The following is a 16,161-nucleotide window of genomic DNA, read 5'->3' as shown; positions in this document are numbered from 1 at the left end:
TTTTACTATTTCTAAGCGACCAAACTTTCTAAACGTGAAGAATTTTACCTCTTTTAAACGACCAAGCTAACAAGTTTAAGCACTGAAGAATTTTACTTCTTCTAAACGACCAAGCTAGCAAGTTTAAGCACTGAAGATTTTTATTTCTCCTAAACTACCAATTTATTAAGTTTAAGCACTGAAGATTTTTACTTCTTCCATACTATCAAGCTACCAAGTTCAAGCACTGAAGATTTTTACTTCTTCCAAACTATCAAGCTACCAAGTTCAAGCACTCTGAAGATTTTTACTTCTTCTAAACTATCAAGCTACCAAGCTCAATCTTCAAAGATTTATACTATTTATACTTACGATATATATTATACGATTTATACTATTTATATACTATTTATTAACTTCTAAGCTATCACGTTCGATCATTAAAGATTTCCATTATGTCTCAATTGGCAAGCTAGCAATCTTCAACGAGCCAAGAACCCAAGACACCAAAATGACAGAGCAAAGCCGATCCGCTTAAAAAATGTGAGAAAACAACGTACTGTTCCCAGATGTAAGAAAATAGTTGTGTTCAGCATGTACGGGGGAATTCGCAGGAACGATCAAGGATATCCTGCGCAGGACGAGGGAGGCAGACACAAAGAACAGCGGTCAGGGGTGCAAACATCGGGATGAGAAAAATGAGGAACGGAAACGGGCTGGCTGGCAAGAGGAAGGCATGGAAAGAGGAAGAAGGACCGGTCGCGTAGTTAGCACACGGCGGACATTAACTTCCCATTAACCGGCGGCCATTAAAGGAGCAAGGAGGAGCCCGCTGCGCTGGCGCCAGGAGTAATCGGCATCGGACACTAGGCGCCCCGTGCTGCAATCCGCGTGCAAACTCTCCTCCGAGGCTATTTATAAACCTGCCCCGCTGCTGTAGGCGGAATTCGTGCGAGCAAACCCGCAATAAAATCCTCTTTCGACAGTGGTCGCGATAAAAGGGTCCTCGCCGGGCTCCGGCCAAGTGTCCCGGTGTTACCCTGCGACCAGAGGGTTGCTCTTTTGCCGAAAACTCTGGCCAAGATGGCAACAGGACACGCTAGCGAATTTTTCAAAAATTGTTTGGCTCCTTTTTTCTGTAGGAAATTTATTTAGACGCGTCGTCTTGGCTGTTTCTGGGGTCCTGTTCATGCTTTCGTAAGAAAATCGAGGACGCAGCCTGTGCCCTTTTTAGCTGACAGAAGTAGAAAAATTGATTCGGACGAAAACGTTGGAAGCTATTGCGTTCATTAACTTCTAGCATCGAAAGAGATCGTAGCGCAATGCGATTAAAAAAAAGGAAATCGATCGTTCGTTAGCTCCGGTCGGTTGCAATCAACGTAATGGAGAAACGAACATGCTTTCCTTAAGGTCTCGGTACGTGCGTTCCGAACAATGACCACTAAAGCCAGCAGTAAGAAACCCGAGGTAACATAATTGAAGACGCAAAGGGTTAACCACAGAGTCTACCTCGGCGTCATTATCTAAAATTCATTCGTCCTTCCGATCGTAAAGAGGAGAATTCCGATCGCAGACTTTTGATCGTAGAAGCTGCGGATAAATTGTGAGGCGCCGTAACTAGGACCACGATCAGCGTCGGGTGTCCTCCTCCAGCTTTCGAGGAAGCTTCCCGGTCCTAATCGCGGCACGTTCGAGCTTGTCCTCGCAGGAGGCGAGGCACAATCGTCGAGACATAGTCGTCGCGAGGCATAGTCGTCGAGACGTAGCCGTCGTGGCAAGTGCATCCTCGGCTCTCGAGGCCGCCGAGGACAGTAATTTCGATGAAAATCGATAAGTCAGGAGAAGGGGACACGGCTTGGGTAGCAATCAACTGTTGGATAGCCGCGATAATCCCCCTCCGGCTCGTTGGTGGCCAACATTCACATGCGATACCAGGACTCGCGGATAACGATCTAAGATCTATAAATAGTGACGGCCAGGCTCGGGACCACTTTGTAGCCGAAGAGGTACCTGCGGGAACTGCGCCGATGGTAATTACCATGGACGAAGGAGGAGGACAGCGATGGCGGACGGCGTACACCTAGCGCCCATCCGAAGAAATGGTAACGAGTACCAGTCCACTAACACCGGGATATTTAGAATCTATAAATAGCCGACGTGTGTCCGATGAAGAGGAACACCGACCGGCTCTCGCCGGACAGGAGATAGGAATCCAAGCAGGACATCCTGCGAGACTGTTTTCCTCCTTCGCTTATGCAATTAGTCCTGGCAAGCCTCTTTCCGTGACAGTTGCCCGCCTATTTTTCCTCCTTCGTTGACACGCACGGAATCGGACACTTCGACTTTCTAGTTCGAGGACTGGATCCGTAAGGAAAATTGGTTTGTACCGTTCGACCGTGCGGTGAAACAAGTTGCGTTGAAACAAACGCTAATGACAGGTGTAAATAAAGATTTCCTTTCCCGCAAAAATCAACAGCTTTGAGTCTACGGTCCGAAGATTGGAACTGCGAAAGCCACGGTGAAAATTACCTTTCGGTAGACCAGAGATAAATGCACTTCTTTGAAACAGAAGCTCTAACGTTCTGCAGACGTTGTTTGAATCAAAGCCAATATCAATGATTGGCCAATATCAAAGGTTTTCTACGATGTTCAATGGTATTGATAGGCTTTTTGGTTTACAATCTCAGTCCTCAAATGGGGACCAGTGTTTTAATATCATTAGTGGTAACGTGGCGTCAATTTGACGTACGCCAATTGCATCAAATTTTGCATAAAAATTCGCATAAAAGCTCGCAGTCTAGTTCTCGAACGCCAGTTGGAAAAATGACTGTCATAATCTTAACTCTGGATTTACGGAACCCATCAAAATGACGGGTTATTTTTAACAGGTTTCGTGAAGTAATTAAGTTACTTATTCAATAAATAAATGAATAAAATAGTAAAGTTATTTATTCACAATGTACGTGTTACTTGCGACAACCAAAGATCCCACATTATCCAAAAATTAATAATAACCCCATTATCCAAAAATCCTAGTTCAATATCCAGAAAAAATTGTTGCTAATTTGGGACCGAACGCACCCCTTTTGTTCGGCGAACAGAGCGTCCGATCGGACGATCGAGCACGATCGAAGCCGACGAAGAGGATCGACTGGTCGGCAGAGGAAAGTCGACGCGATCCGAGAATCCCGTAGACCGGGTATCATCTTGTTCGCCGGGGAAACGAGGCGTGCATCGTGGCCGGCGTTACAATCGCGCGAACCAGCACGCACGGGGCCCACGGACACACGTAGGGCCCCCTCGAGTAATGCCCAAGATCTATAAATAGACCTGTCGGAGGGTGCAGGAGGCATCCTCGAAAGGGGAGGTGCACGCGCTGCACGCGAGGTGTCTTTCCCTCCTGGGACCGGCCGGTGTAAAAAGAGAGGATGAGGATCGACTGGTTCAGCTCGGATGCCTTCGCCGGGGCAACCATAGGCGCCAGAATCATTGTCAGCGGCCCGGAGAGATCGCGGCTGCGGTTTTTTCGAGGCTCGCGGCCGCCGCGCCGGGAGCTAATCCACGAACAACTTAACTTGCGTAATTACGGAATTACGGAATAAACGAGGACCGTTTGTACAGCCACGCCGCGAACGTTCCGCCATTCTTTTACGTCGGATGCCAGAGCGAGGAACGACAATTTTTTAGACCGAATAACTTCATCGAAATCGGTCCAAACAACTTCAATCTCTACGCGATGGCGTCGAGTTTGATTTAATTTAACGTCATTTATTTATACATAAGGATGAACAAACATTTTTGCAATAACAGAAACGAAACACGGATTTAATTAATTCGACTGGTTTCAAGTAGATCCTTGGTGCAGAATTTGCAACGATTAACTGCGACGAGATATTAAGTGAAACCTGAAATTTTTCGCGTTTCGACTTTACCAAGTCCTAAATGAGTAAAGACGTATTAAATCTGCATTAATAATCGCGCACTTTATTCTACATGAAACACCTGTGTTCTCGGCAAACGCATAGAGTCCGCAGTTTAATAAGAAGCACTGCAAGACTCTGCAACCTTGGCAAATAATAACATTGATCATGAAACACTTAACGCTCTACCTGCCGGAAGTTAAAACGATCAGATTATCACAATAACTGCTATTGCCGGTAAATCGCAGTAACTGCTGTTGGCATTAAACGATTTATTAAGAACTCATTTACTGTTAATCGCCCATTTCGAAAGGCTGCTCACTCTAGTCAGACACGAGCGCGTCTTCTACTTTTATTCTTGCGTCGTACTCGTCGCGAACACTCTAAACGAAATAATTCATTGCTTCCCATACCTTGAACAATGGTATTCGAAACTCGTCCTTTTTTAGATAAGGGAATAGGTATTGTTCCTTAACACCTTGACTGCCATTGTCACGAACACGTGACTTCACGAAAATTTTAATTAGAAAAATCGATGCCATTTAAATTTATACTATTTGTATTATTAATAGAGTATATCATAATTGCACTATTGATACAGTGTATAATTATGCTATTAACAATTTGACTGTCGCGTTCATCCATACGTAGGTGACAGAATGATCAAGAATCTAATTTTTATAAATTAATATTTACGCTAATACATTACAATATTTTAATTTTATTAAGCTTCGCAAGAGATAACTATGTCGAAAAAGTAATTGCCATACAACTGTGCTCTTTGCAATTTTAATTTGATCAAATAAAATACTTTAATCTCACGAAATATTCGTAGGTTTTTGGCGCGACCTGGCCAGCCTATGGCGTTTGCAGCACCAGGACGGATGGTATGGCTTGTGTCTCCGTAAAAAAAAGGAAGGAAAGAAACACGGCTCTTGAAACTGTCCCCGGTGCTACGCCAATGGACCGGAGCCCCTCTTCGGTGGATGCAGGTAGGCTAGCTTCTGTTCGCCTCGGCTTCCAAAAAGGAAGTAGCGTAACGAGATGGCGTTCCCGACATCGTGCCGAGATGCACCGGCCCGCGGTGCATCTTTGATGCGCTCCGGTATCCCGGGATTGGTAACCGCGGCCAATTTTTGCACGGGAAAGGGACACTGGAGGGCAAAGGGAGGGACGCAGGACAGATCTGGTTTGCCTTGCGAAGGTTTTCTTACGTCCTGCGACGGGTGCGCTGATCCTGGAACCGCGGCTACCCTCGCGACGCTCGTCCTGTCAGCGACACTGTCGTTCTACTCGCATACAGCGCACGTGAGAACGCCTCGATGCATCGGTTCATCGAGGGACACGTGAATTCAATGGGAGAATAAATATAGACCTCGCTTGACAGCCGCAAAAGGATCGTCTCATTCACTGTCTCATCATTAGTACGCTCCGGATTTTCATGCGAAATAAACATTGTATGCGTTCACCCTCCCATGGTGTATCGGTTCTATCTGATCACGATAAAGTATTAAACTGACGTAGATGTTTTAATTAACCACCGTAGTACAGATCAAATTGAATTCTGAAAATCGATTTTTACTTTCTTTGCTATCCTTATATTAACTGTTGTACACTTTCATATAATAAATTTAAAAATATCGTATTATATTTAATATTGTGTTATAGTTTCTAAAGGTATCCGCGCATTTTTTTGGTCGAGTCTATACTATTGGCATAAATTTTTATGAACATCTTGAGAGGGTTGATTGCATTTATATCTTAAGCTTAAACACATTTATATCTATTAATCATTTGAATGAGTTGAAAATGATGCAACAGTATTTTCTATTTCCTCAAATATATTTCCTGTTAATTTATTTTCTGTTATTATTCCTTGTTAGAATTTTATTACTTATTTCAGCAAAGAGCTGAAGTGTTTAGCCTGATATTTAGAAAACTAACTGATAGTCTGTTAAGTTGAGGCATCAATAATTTTGGTATCAGAAGAAAAAATATTGATCTTAATGATACAATAAGATGTGAAAAGTGATGCACTTATTGAGATAGGGAAGATTTTTTCTGAAAGTATACGCAACATTCCGAGGACATCGTATTGCAAGTGTTGCTGAAAATCCAAAATTCTGATCGAATTCTATGCTACGATTATTACTCGTTAAGACATCTGTGAGAATTTGTTTTTGTTCTGCTTAGCATTGTTTACCCCACAGTTCGATAGAAACAATCCACAGACGCTCCACACCGCCGATTTTTCTGTGTACACCCCGGTTATACTCGAGAGAGAATCTCCAGTATATAAACAGACCGTTTAAATACCTCAAGGCTGGACGTTGATTTACACTGTTGGGAACCGATCGTACTACGCTGGCCAGATGGTGCTGCAGGTGAACAAGAGCACAGCCTGGCTGCTATCTCCTCAGATCTAGAGAAAGACTCTTTCTCCGGTGTATTTGCGTGGGAAGAGTTTTAATCGAATGTGAGAAGCCGAGTGAAATTGCAATTGTAGAATACTCTTTTGTCTATGAGGATTAAAATGTTTTAATTTTACCTCGAATCATTCACCATGATTCGTACAATTCCCAACATTAGCAATGCTCAAATTATTTAAAATTGTAATAGTCTACATAAAAAGTGGAAGTAATTGTGCTCTGATTTTATATTTATATTTTATATTATATATCCGTGATAACTTAAAAAATCAGTAAAAATCAATATTCTAATTACAAAGTGCAACCGTTCTCGAAGTGAAAAAGATTGCAATCATTCGAATATATTATTAATTATTAATTAATATTATTAAAATAAGTCACGAATTCCTTTCTGGGCAAATATCAAAACAAAAAATAATGAACTAATTCTAATTACATTAATGACACATCTAATCGATAGAATCAATTATTTTCAGCACAATAGTCACGGCTAAGATGACAATTCTTTTAAGGAAACTTTTGTCCCCATCCAATACTTGTTCGTCCACAATAGGTTCATCTTCGGACACCGCAAAAATTCCTGGAAACGGTTCATGTATTCCTAAATTCTGATATGAAAGGGCCAAATAATCGAGCTTCTACCGTAATAAATAACTGGAAAGATCAGAATAGCCCCCTGAATCTGTGTTCGAGATGATCGCTACGAGGGTTCCTCTCTCCCCGACGCCATAAATGGTGTCGTAAAAGTGGGCAACGGTGCGGAGGATAAAAGATGCAGCAGCCTGTCGAGCACATTGTTCTCGCCGAGCGTTCCGCGGGCGCCGGGTAATCGCGACTGTTATTTTTCCGCGGACTTGCCTCCCGCAGAGTGTCCGGTGCAGCGATTAAGGCAAGACCGAGCCGGTTTACCTTGCGAAGGTTTTCTTACGTCCTGGCGACGACGCTACCCCCTCGACGATCTTCGACGATGATCGCGCAGAACTCGGTTTAGGCTCGCATCGGGTTTTTGCATCGTGCCGGAGTACGCTGACGCGGTGGAATCTCGAAATTGGAAGAACCGTCCCCGCGACACGCTTCGAAAAGTCGTCGATTACACAGCAGTAATCAGCAGTTACCTGCAGAGATCTTATTTGCTTCGTTAATCGATCGAATCTCGATTCGTTTTGCATTATCTACGATAATGCGCGGGCTATTTTTCAAGATCGGACGATCATTTTTTCAAGATCGCGTATTTACGATCAAATAAATCGATTTAATGCTCGCTGTGACTGCACACTATCGACGCGACAGTTTCGAAATTTTCGCTACGTATGCAAGCCGATTCGATTCGAATCATGTCGAGAAATTCTATTTGCAATGACTGCAAATCGGCCGCGGTCAATCCAGTTGAGTGTGTTGTTCTTGTGGTTTCTTATACACCTCATCTTGGTCCAAAGTGCTTGGACATCCATGGACGCATGGAACGCTTATGGATTCCAGAAACAATAGCACCAGTCCGCAGCTTAACCTGTCACAAGCTTTTCTTAACCGGTCTGGTTATGGTTATGGGACAGAAATTATCAGTACTTTTAAAACCGACTTGGATAGAGTTATATCAGACGTTGCCTGTCGAGAGTCATCTGCTTAATTGCGTACAGTGCATAGTGCAGAATTATAGACTCAAAGTAATTTTTACATTTTTACTGATATCTTAACAAAAACCAAAGAAAAACTATATTTGTACATTTCTGCTTTCTATCATTTCTAATATAGAAATATACAAATATATGTATATTTCTATTTTCTATCATTTCTAATATAAAAATATTCAAATATATGTAAATTTCTTTTTCCTATTATTTCTAGTATAGAAATATACAAATATATGTATATTTCTATTTAATATATTATATATATTTCTATTAAAATAGAAATATACAAATATATATTTCTATTTCCTATGATTTCTAATATACATAGAAATATACAAATATATATATATATATTTCTATTTAATATATTATATATATTTCTATTAAAATAGAAATATACAAATATTTGTAGATCTCTATTTCCTATCATTTCTAATACAGAAATATATAAACATATTTCTATTTTCTATCGTTTCTAATATAAAAATATACAAATATTTGTAGATCTCTATTTCCTATCATTTCTAACATAAAAATATACAAATATATATTTCTATTTTCTATCGTTTCTAACATAAAAATATACAAATATATGTATATTTCCATTTTCTATTATTCCCAATATAGAAATACGCAAACACGACGTTTTGCTAAGTTTTTGTCCAAACACCGCTAAAAAATATAAAAGTTACTTTGAGCCTACAATTATGCACGCCACTGTATTTGACGGTATTTATTTTACGATGCCGATGCTTGGTATAATGTTTCGCTTCGACCGGGGTTGACTTAACGTGTACAAATTAATTCTGAATCACTGAGGCGAGAATCGGGGGAGCTGGGTCTCGAATAGCAGGTTCGTAGGCGAGGCTACCATTAAAGGATAACAGGATCACTGGGGACAAGCCAGAATCGTAAGGATAGTATACAATGGCAATAAACCGTCCATCCTTCCCTGTACTCTGTAAAGACATCCCTCTGGGAGTTTAATGGCGGTAACATGGTGGAATAACGACGGCGAACGTGACACCATAATGGCCCGGTACATGTTCTATCCTGGCTGATATAAATAATCCATCCGAAGAACATTTTCGCTAAAAGTTCCATTCCATCGTGATCGTTCGTGCCGATGGATTCGTTGCTGGCGATCTGCTAGCTTCTTATCAGTGCCACTATTCATCGTTTCAAGGCTACGCTGCTAGTTACAGTATTCCCTGAATCCCCGTCCGTTTTAATCTCGAAACAAATTTTAATAGGACATTTGTCGAACGGCGGAACCAAGTTGGAGGTTGCAGAGCCAGGCTAGAAGAGCAACAGACAGCAGTATTCTGTAATTACACGGTGATTAATGCTAAAACGAAACATCCAGCTTTCTGTCAGAACGATCCATTGCCGGCCGGCGTCGATTAAAACCATCGAAAATCAGGATCTAAGATCTCCGGGGCCCGGAGCCGGGCTCGGAGTGGGCTTTTAATCAGGATAGAGGATCTCTCGCTGTACAGCATCGTATTTTTCGAGGGCCGGACAGCAACCCGGGACCTAGCCGGCATATATCATGGGCCGCCATGACAGCTAGGAGTTATCGTTCGTTTTAAGAGTTCGTCGCGGACGGGCCCATGGGGTCCGAAAACTCGTTAATCGCGACGCAACTTTTATATCATAGTAAAACGAAAAAGTAGCGCCGCGGAGCCGGACAATTTTGTTGAATGGCTAGGAACCTGTTCTGCGCCGGGCTGCATCTGGCAGGGCTGCAGAACTCTTTCTCCTGCCCGACGATCCTGGACAATGGTCCTAAGTTTCGCGCACTAAATCACTGCAACACCGTATTTTATCTTTCGGAACGGCGTGTTTAATAAATGTTCGCCGGGATCCGCAGGATTGATAGGCCTCCGGATTGACAAATAGAAATGATCTTTATGCAGTCGTTGTACAGATAACATCGGCGAAAGGCCTCTAATTGGCACGAGCTTTTAATCGCATTTCGTGGAATCTCTGCATGATCAATGACGAGTTCGCGGGACGCGCTTCTAATAAAATCGATAAGATCTTGCGCGAACGCGAGAAGCTGTTCTAAGGATGGCTAGCCGAAGGGGAATGAATAAACATGGAACACTTTATCAAGGAACACCTGATTCCAATCGATATCAGTCAGGGACACCGCGTCTTTACTCGGCGTCTTCATCTTATGGAAAGAAGATAGAGCATCATCCTGCGACCAGAAACGTTTCTTCGTGTCTCTCTTGTGTTCGACGTAGGAAATTTATTTTATAATGTACATCTATAAACAAACACCTGACGCTGCTTCTACCATTCTCTCTAAACACGTCGCCTCGAGGGTAATGTTCTGAGGAAATGTTCAAGTACTTCGGGTAAACATAGGAAAGACGCCATCAAAAAATCGATTTAAGTGAAAAAAGAACTAAAGAAATTTTTTCGTTGAAACGATTTAATATCCCGCTGATCTTGTTTCAAGATTTTTCGAAATTTTGCGACCGGATTTGAAATCGCCGTGTCTTAAAAAAAGATCGAACTGCACGCGATGTTGGACAAATCACAGTTAAGAATAGTTCAAGTTTGACATGAATTTTCAAGGTCAACAAGTTCTCTCTATTTTCCTCTTCTGCAACATTTCAGCTTCAACGTAAAAAGACGACGATCGTCGCTTCATCCGACTTCTATCAAAAGTCCCTTGACTTCGACAGAACTTCGCCACCTTCGCCCCGCCGCGCGTCGCCGTGATGGTTATTCAATGACGGATAGAACGATCCGTGAAAAGGTTGGTGAACCTGGCGAACGCTCGGCAAAACCTCGAAGGCCGAGGTCTCGCTGATCCACGGTTGCGCGTCCCTTAGCGACCGGTCGCCGGTTGCTCACCGCCTTCAGGCGCCACGGAGGGTGACTCTTTTTCTTTCTCTGCCCTGTGCCAGTGTGCCCCCCTCTTTTTCGCTCGGACCCGATCCCCCCGGCTCCCATTCCATCTGGTTCTGCCATCCAGCAGCGGCCGTATACGGGGAGATTCGCTTAGCGTCGATACGGTTTGCTGAACAGCCGAGCAAGAAGCTAAACCTGCTCCACTCCGCGCGCATCCTCTCCTCTTTTTTCCGGCGTGTTGTTCGCCGGTTGCTTTCCTCTCTGCTTTCCACCCTCTCCGCCACCTCCGTTCCTCATCCACCACCGACCCTTCCCCGCCATCTTGGGACTCCGGACGTCGGATCACGTTTTTCCACGACATCGGCAATTTGTCCGGCGATGTTCCTTTCTTTCGGAGCTTCGGCAATCGAACTTTCGGGATCGGCGCCCGCCATTCGCGGTAGCAGCGAACTGTCGCCGTTTGGAAATGGTACTATAATGGTCGCCAGACTTATTTCTAGTTTCGCATTCGATTTTAGGACGAATCAAAATTCGTTGATCCTGTGACGTAAATGCGTACAGGGTGCAGAACAAAATCTGTTACGCTTGTCCCCAGAATAAAAATTCACTTTGCTTATAAAAATTCATTTGTTAAACAAATGCATGAAGATTGCCAGTATAATTGTCGCTGTCTCAGTGTGATCAAAGCTAAGTAATATACTACCCCCTCCCAAATTAAATTCTTCTAATATTTCTGGTCGTCCAAAAAATGCGGCTTTAATTTAATAAAATCAGTTTTGAATAAGTGAAAACAAATAAATGGAATTACGCTTGGAACTCTATGAAGTATAAAAAATATTCTAGCTTTGCTTAAAAGGTGACACACGTGATGTTCCAAATATTTTCAGATATACTGAAAAGTGACAAATTAGTAGACAAGAGACGTTTTAATTAAGGAGGACAGTGTAGTCGAATAGAGACTTAAATGTCCAGATCTATGATTCGTAGAGGAAGAAGGCTTCCGCTTTCGTAATGTTGGTGCAGGTCAGGACACCGAGCAACTGACCAAAATGTCTGATTTTACTTTCTTCGGTTATGTCATTTCCGTCGCGCGCGCTGGATCTCATTCCATCGAGCACTCGCGACCGCACTTTTCAACACTCGCAGCTGTCGACATTCACTTTAAGCAGATCACCGTGCAGTAATAATTACGCTTTAACGTACTAATTGTTATATAGTACAATAATTATATTACATTAGATTACATATATTATATTACATTAATTAACCAGATGTTAGTTACATTACTAATTTACTTATTCGAAATCAGAGATAGAAAGTCGATCGATCATCTTAGAAACTTCAAATGATCTTAGCTAACTGAGAACTGTATTAATTAAGAATATAATCTAGATCTAGACCAAGCGTAATCCACGCAGAACGTTCTACTAATTAAATCAGGATTAAATTACAGCGTCGAGCAATAATCGATTATTTCCTGATTACTTTCGTAATTGATTTCGAAAAGTAATCGTGATAATCATGATAGTTAATTAACAGTCACTAGAACAAATCGGTAATTATGAAACTTTTCTAAAAATTATTCAGTAATTATTTCTAAAATTATTAGCTACCGTAATATCAAATTATTTCAGTTACTAAAAGTAATCATTAGATGATTATAATAATAATTAAATAATTAACGATTACTATGATAATCATGACCAACGATTTGCATTGATTACTTGAGTTATTCATTAATCATCATTAATTACGATTATTTAAATTATTCATTAATCATGATCACTCGATTACTCGGTAATCGTAATCATTAATCATGAACATGATTTCACGTTAGCGAGAATCGTGTATCATTAGTGAGACTACTTTTTGCGCACCTCGTAGGATTAAATCCAAATTCAATCTATACGGAGTCAAAACGAGTTTCGGATTCGAACTAGCTCTCGAGTTGAAACTTATAATCCCTCTACATTAGATGTTCAGTCGAAATCTAGATTAGTTTAACGAGCCAAGACTGGATCAAGCCCGGCTGCCCAGCAGAACAGAACAGAGCAGACACAGATCCCGATGGCGCCGGATTCAAGAAAAATGTGTTGACGACCCAGATGCGAGCGAGGGATTTACTAATCGACAACGTAATAACCTTGAATTGGCCGCAGCTTATCTTCCCAGGCTACCGGCTAACAGGATTCCGCGTTCGACCAGCGTATCCCGCTCGCTGTGTTTCCAGATTTTCGCGAAACTTTCCTCGTTGCGCCGGTCGCAGCCGCGATCCGTGCAGTCTCCTGTCGGGAAACGGAGGAACGGAAAGCAGAAGAAGAAGAAGAAGAAGTGGAAGAAGGAAAGGGAGGAGTGCTGGCGAATACGAGGCAGGAATGAAGCATCGCGACACGTCGCCGAAGCAGCTAATTTAGTGGCTGGCGCCAGATTCCTCGTCTGCGGGAATACCCGTTAATCCCACGGCTGCTTATTTTTACTCCCGTGTCCCTGTCGATCAAGCAAACGCGTCGGCACACCCAGTTCCCTCCTGTTGCTCGCAATTCCTACGTCGCGCGACGGTTCGACTGGAAAACATTCTCCTTTAACGTTCGATCCGCGTTGGCCATGCCACGGCAGCGACTAGACTTAAGGATCATCGTGCAGACGCGCTCTGCGCCCGCGATTATGGCACCCATGTCACGTCACTCCGGAAAGGAACTGTCTCCACCATTTCTTCAGATACTCTCGTTCAGTTTCTCGGACCTTTTCGTTCGATTTGTGGACAACGTTTTCGTAAATCGTGTGCACTTTTTGTGCAGAGGCAAAAATGTTGGTCCCATTGGACAGAAATGTAGTCATAAATCGTAGAGTAAATTTTAATTTATTTTTATGAGTCCATTTTGGAGAACGGTGAAATGTTTTTTCGAATGGTGCTTGCTATAAGGAGACGTTTAAGAAGTTTATTTTTGGCAAAATAAACATTGTCCGCATCGGCTGCGAGAAGTTGGAGTCAAGTACAATTTTCGTTCTCTCTGAAATAATTAGATTAACTGGAAATTGATACATCAACATTTTTAGCTTGTTTTATTATTTCACTATTTTATGCCTCATCTATCTCTCGTCCAGTTATAAGATAAAGACGAGTATCCCGATGATAAAAGTTTCCCGACTGCAGTACATACAAATTTTGCGATTATTATACATAATATTATATATTATGACAAAAAGTCATCTCGAGGATGAAAAAACAGAGCACTGATACCAGTAACATCGAAACTAATTTCCTTTCTAAATAAGTTCCTTAAGTTCAAAATAACATTGAATTCTTCTAATCTCTTCACAATCTTGCATTCTCTTCCAATTCATTTCTTCGATAAAAGCACAAAATTTGTCATTCATCCGAATAAAATTTCCCCGAAACTCTGCGCGTACAACGAAACCAGAGTCACCGATTGTTATAGAAATTGAAAATCGAAATGAACGAACGCAAAAGCGCGTGCACGGCGGCTGAACAAAGCCGATAGTATCTACGGGGATTCGAGAACATTACGAGAACCGATTCCATCCTCCGCAGGATCGATTATGGTTGGAGGCTATTGGCGAGCGATCGGCCTCCGATCTATAGATCCGTGCAATTACCCCGCCGCGAATCTTCCGTGTTTGCTTTCGATCGGATCCAGGCCACTGATGTCGCACCGGTTATATTTAGATCGGAGGGATCGATACTGTTGGCCGCGGCCAACCGGCGCGGCGCGGCGCGGCGCGACGCAGCGCGGCGATCGGGCGGAGCCGGGATGCAATAGCATATGCGTCGCGATCGCGCGCAAACGCGCAGCCCATACGAGAATCGGCGCGGGCACGGGGAATCGGTAATTAGCCGAGCCGTGTGTTTAATGGAGCGCGGCGATCGTTAACGGTAGATCTGCCCGGCGATCGACGCAGGAGATACCGGACGCCCCGATATCTCTCGATGTGTCCGATTGTCCTTCCTCGAGGATTTTTACCCCGAGATCTCACTCGTCGGTGATCGCGAGCGCCGATTGCGCCTGCCGAGCGAGCATCGATCGGCAAAAACATTCTTCGGATCGCTCCGTTCGATCCAGCTCCTTTGGATTTAATTGCCGGAATTCAGAAAAACCTTCGCGCGCGGCTGAAAAAAAATGCTGACATTGATGTTTTCTGGAAAGTCTTTGTCTCGGGCTTTCTAAGAGATATGCAGCATATGATTCACCTATTCTTGCGTCGTACCACGGGCTAAATTATTTATACCATAAAATTTTGCAGAAACAGTTGCCCATCGTTCTTTCAGTGAGGACGTTTTTTAACATGAAATGATATGTATACATCATTCGATATGGTATTTATGTTTGTCCCAATATGAGAATAATAGTATTAACATATAATTTGTGAATAAGAAAATTGATTTCTCTACTACTGTGATCGGATACTCAAGGCAAACAATGCATCAAATTTATTCAGTGTCAAGTTAGCTCGCAGCTTTTCGCGTAAATTTCTCGATCTGTATCAATTCGTTTGTCTATCTCTAAGAGACTAATGTAGATCTAAAGACTTAACAAAAGAAACAGAATCGCATAATATACTAAACTATATTAAGCACAAATGGTAGACCAAACAACACTGTGCTACAGTAGCTTAAACGTAATGTAAAATGAAATTATAACAGATTGAGATACAATAGAAGGGAAAGCCGATTCTCGATTTGATTATGATGTACAACAGCCGACGAAGCTGTTGATAGTACAGCATTTATTCGATCTAACGTTGTTGATCTTTTTGTAAACGAGGCTCGGATCAAAGAGGTTAATGCACAGCAATGAACTCCTCGAGGAGCGTTCCGTTGCGCAGATATTATTGCTCGGATAGGACTATCGTAATTGAATGCCACCGGTCTGATTGAGACGCCCAATCAAATCGAATCAAATTGTAACGCCATAGGCCAAGATATCACTTGCTGCCGTAAGAGATGACCGACTTCCTGTTAATTAAGAGCCGCGATGGCAAGCGCGCCTCTGCGCACACCCTAATAATAATCATCGCCGGAGTACATATCGTTCGTCAAATTTCTTCCAGATCGAATTTATTAACGCTGCCGCACGCGCACGCGCTGCTGTTTCTTTTCCGCTGCCGTTCGAATGGAATGCATACGCAGCTCATTGTATAATACAATGTCATTATTCCATGTTCTGCCTCTCTCGCATGCCGTCGCTGTGCCTCGTGCACTCGGATCCGGATTAGAACGTTCATTATGTTTAACTTGGCTGTGTGTTGTACTATTATTAAACAGATGTTTGAAAATATAACTAAACAGCGGATCTTTAGGCGAAAGAAAAATCG

General features: G+C 42.5%; 1 protein-coding gene across 5 annotated transcripts in view; it reads right to left on the bottom strand.

The window, feature by feature from the left end:
* Positions 1-16,161, bottom strand: part of S6KL (ribosomal protein S6 kinase like) — a 71,472-nt gene that overhangs the window by 9,807 nt on the left and 45,504 nt on the right. The window lies entirely within an intron of this gene.

This window comes from Megalopta genalis, chromosome 1 (genome assembly GCF_051020955.1).
Source record: "Megalopta genalis isolate 19385.01 chromosome 1, iyMegGena1_principal, whole genome shotgun sequence".
NCBI lineage: Eukaryota > Metazoa > Arthropoda > Insecta > Hymenoptera > Halictidae > Megalopta > Megalopta genalis.
Note: the sequence above shows the minus strand (reverse complement) of the source record. Positions and strands in the feature narration are given on the sequence as shown.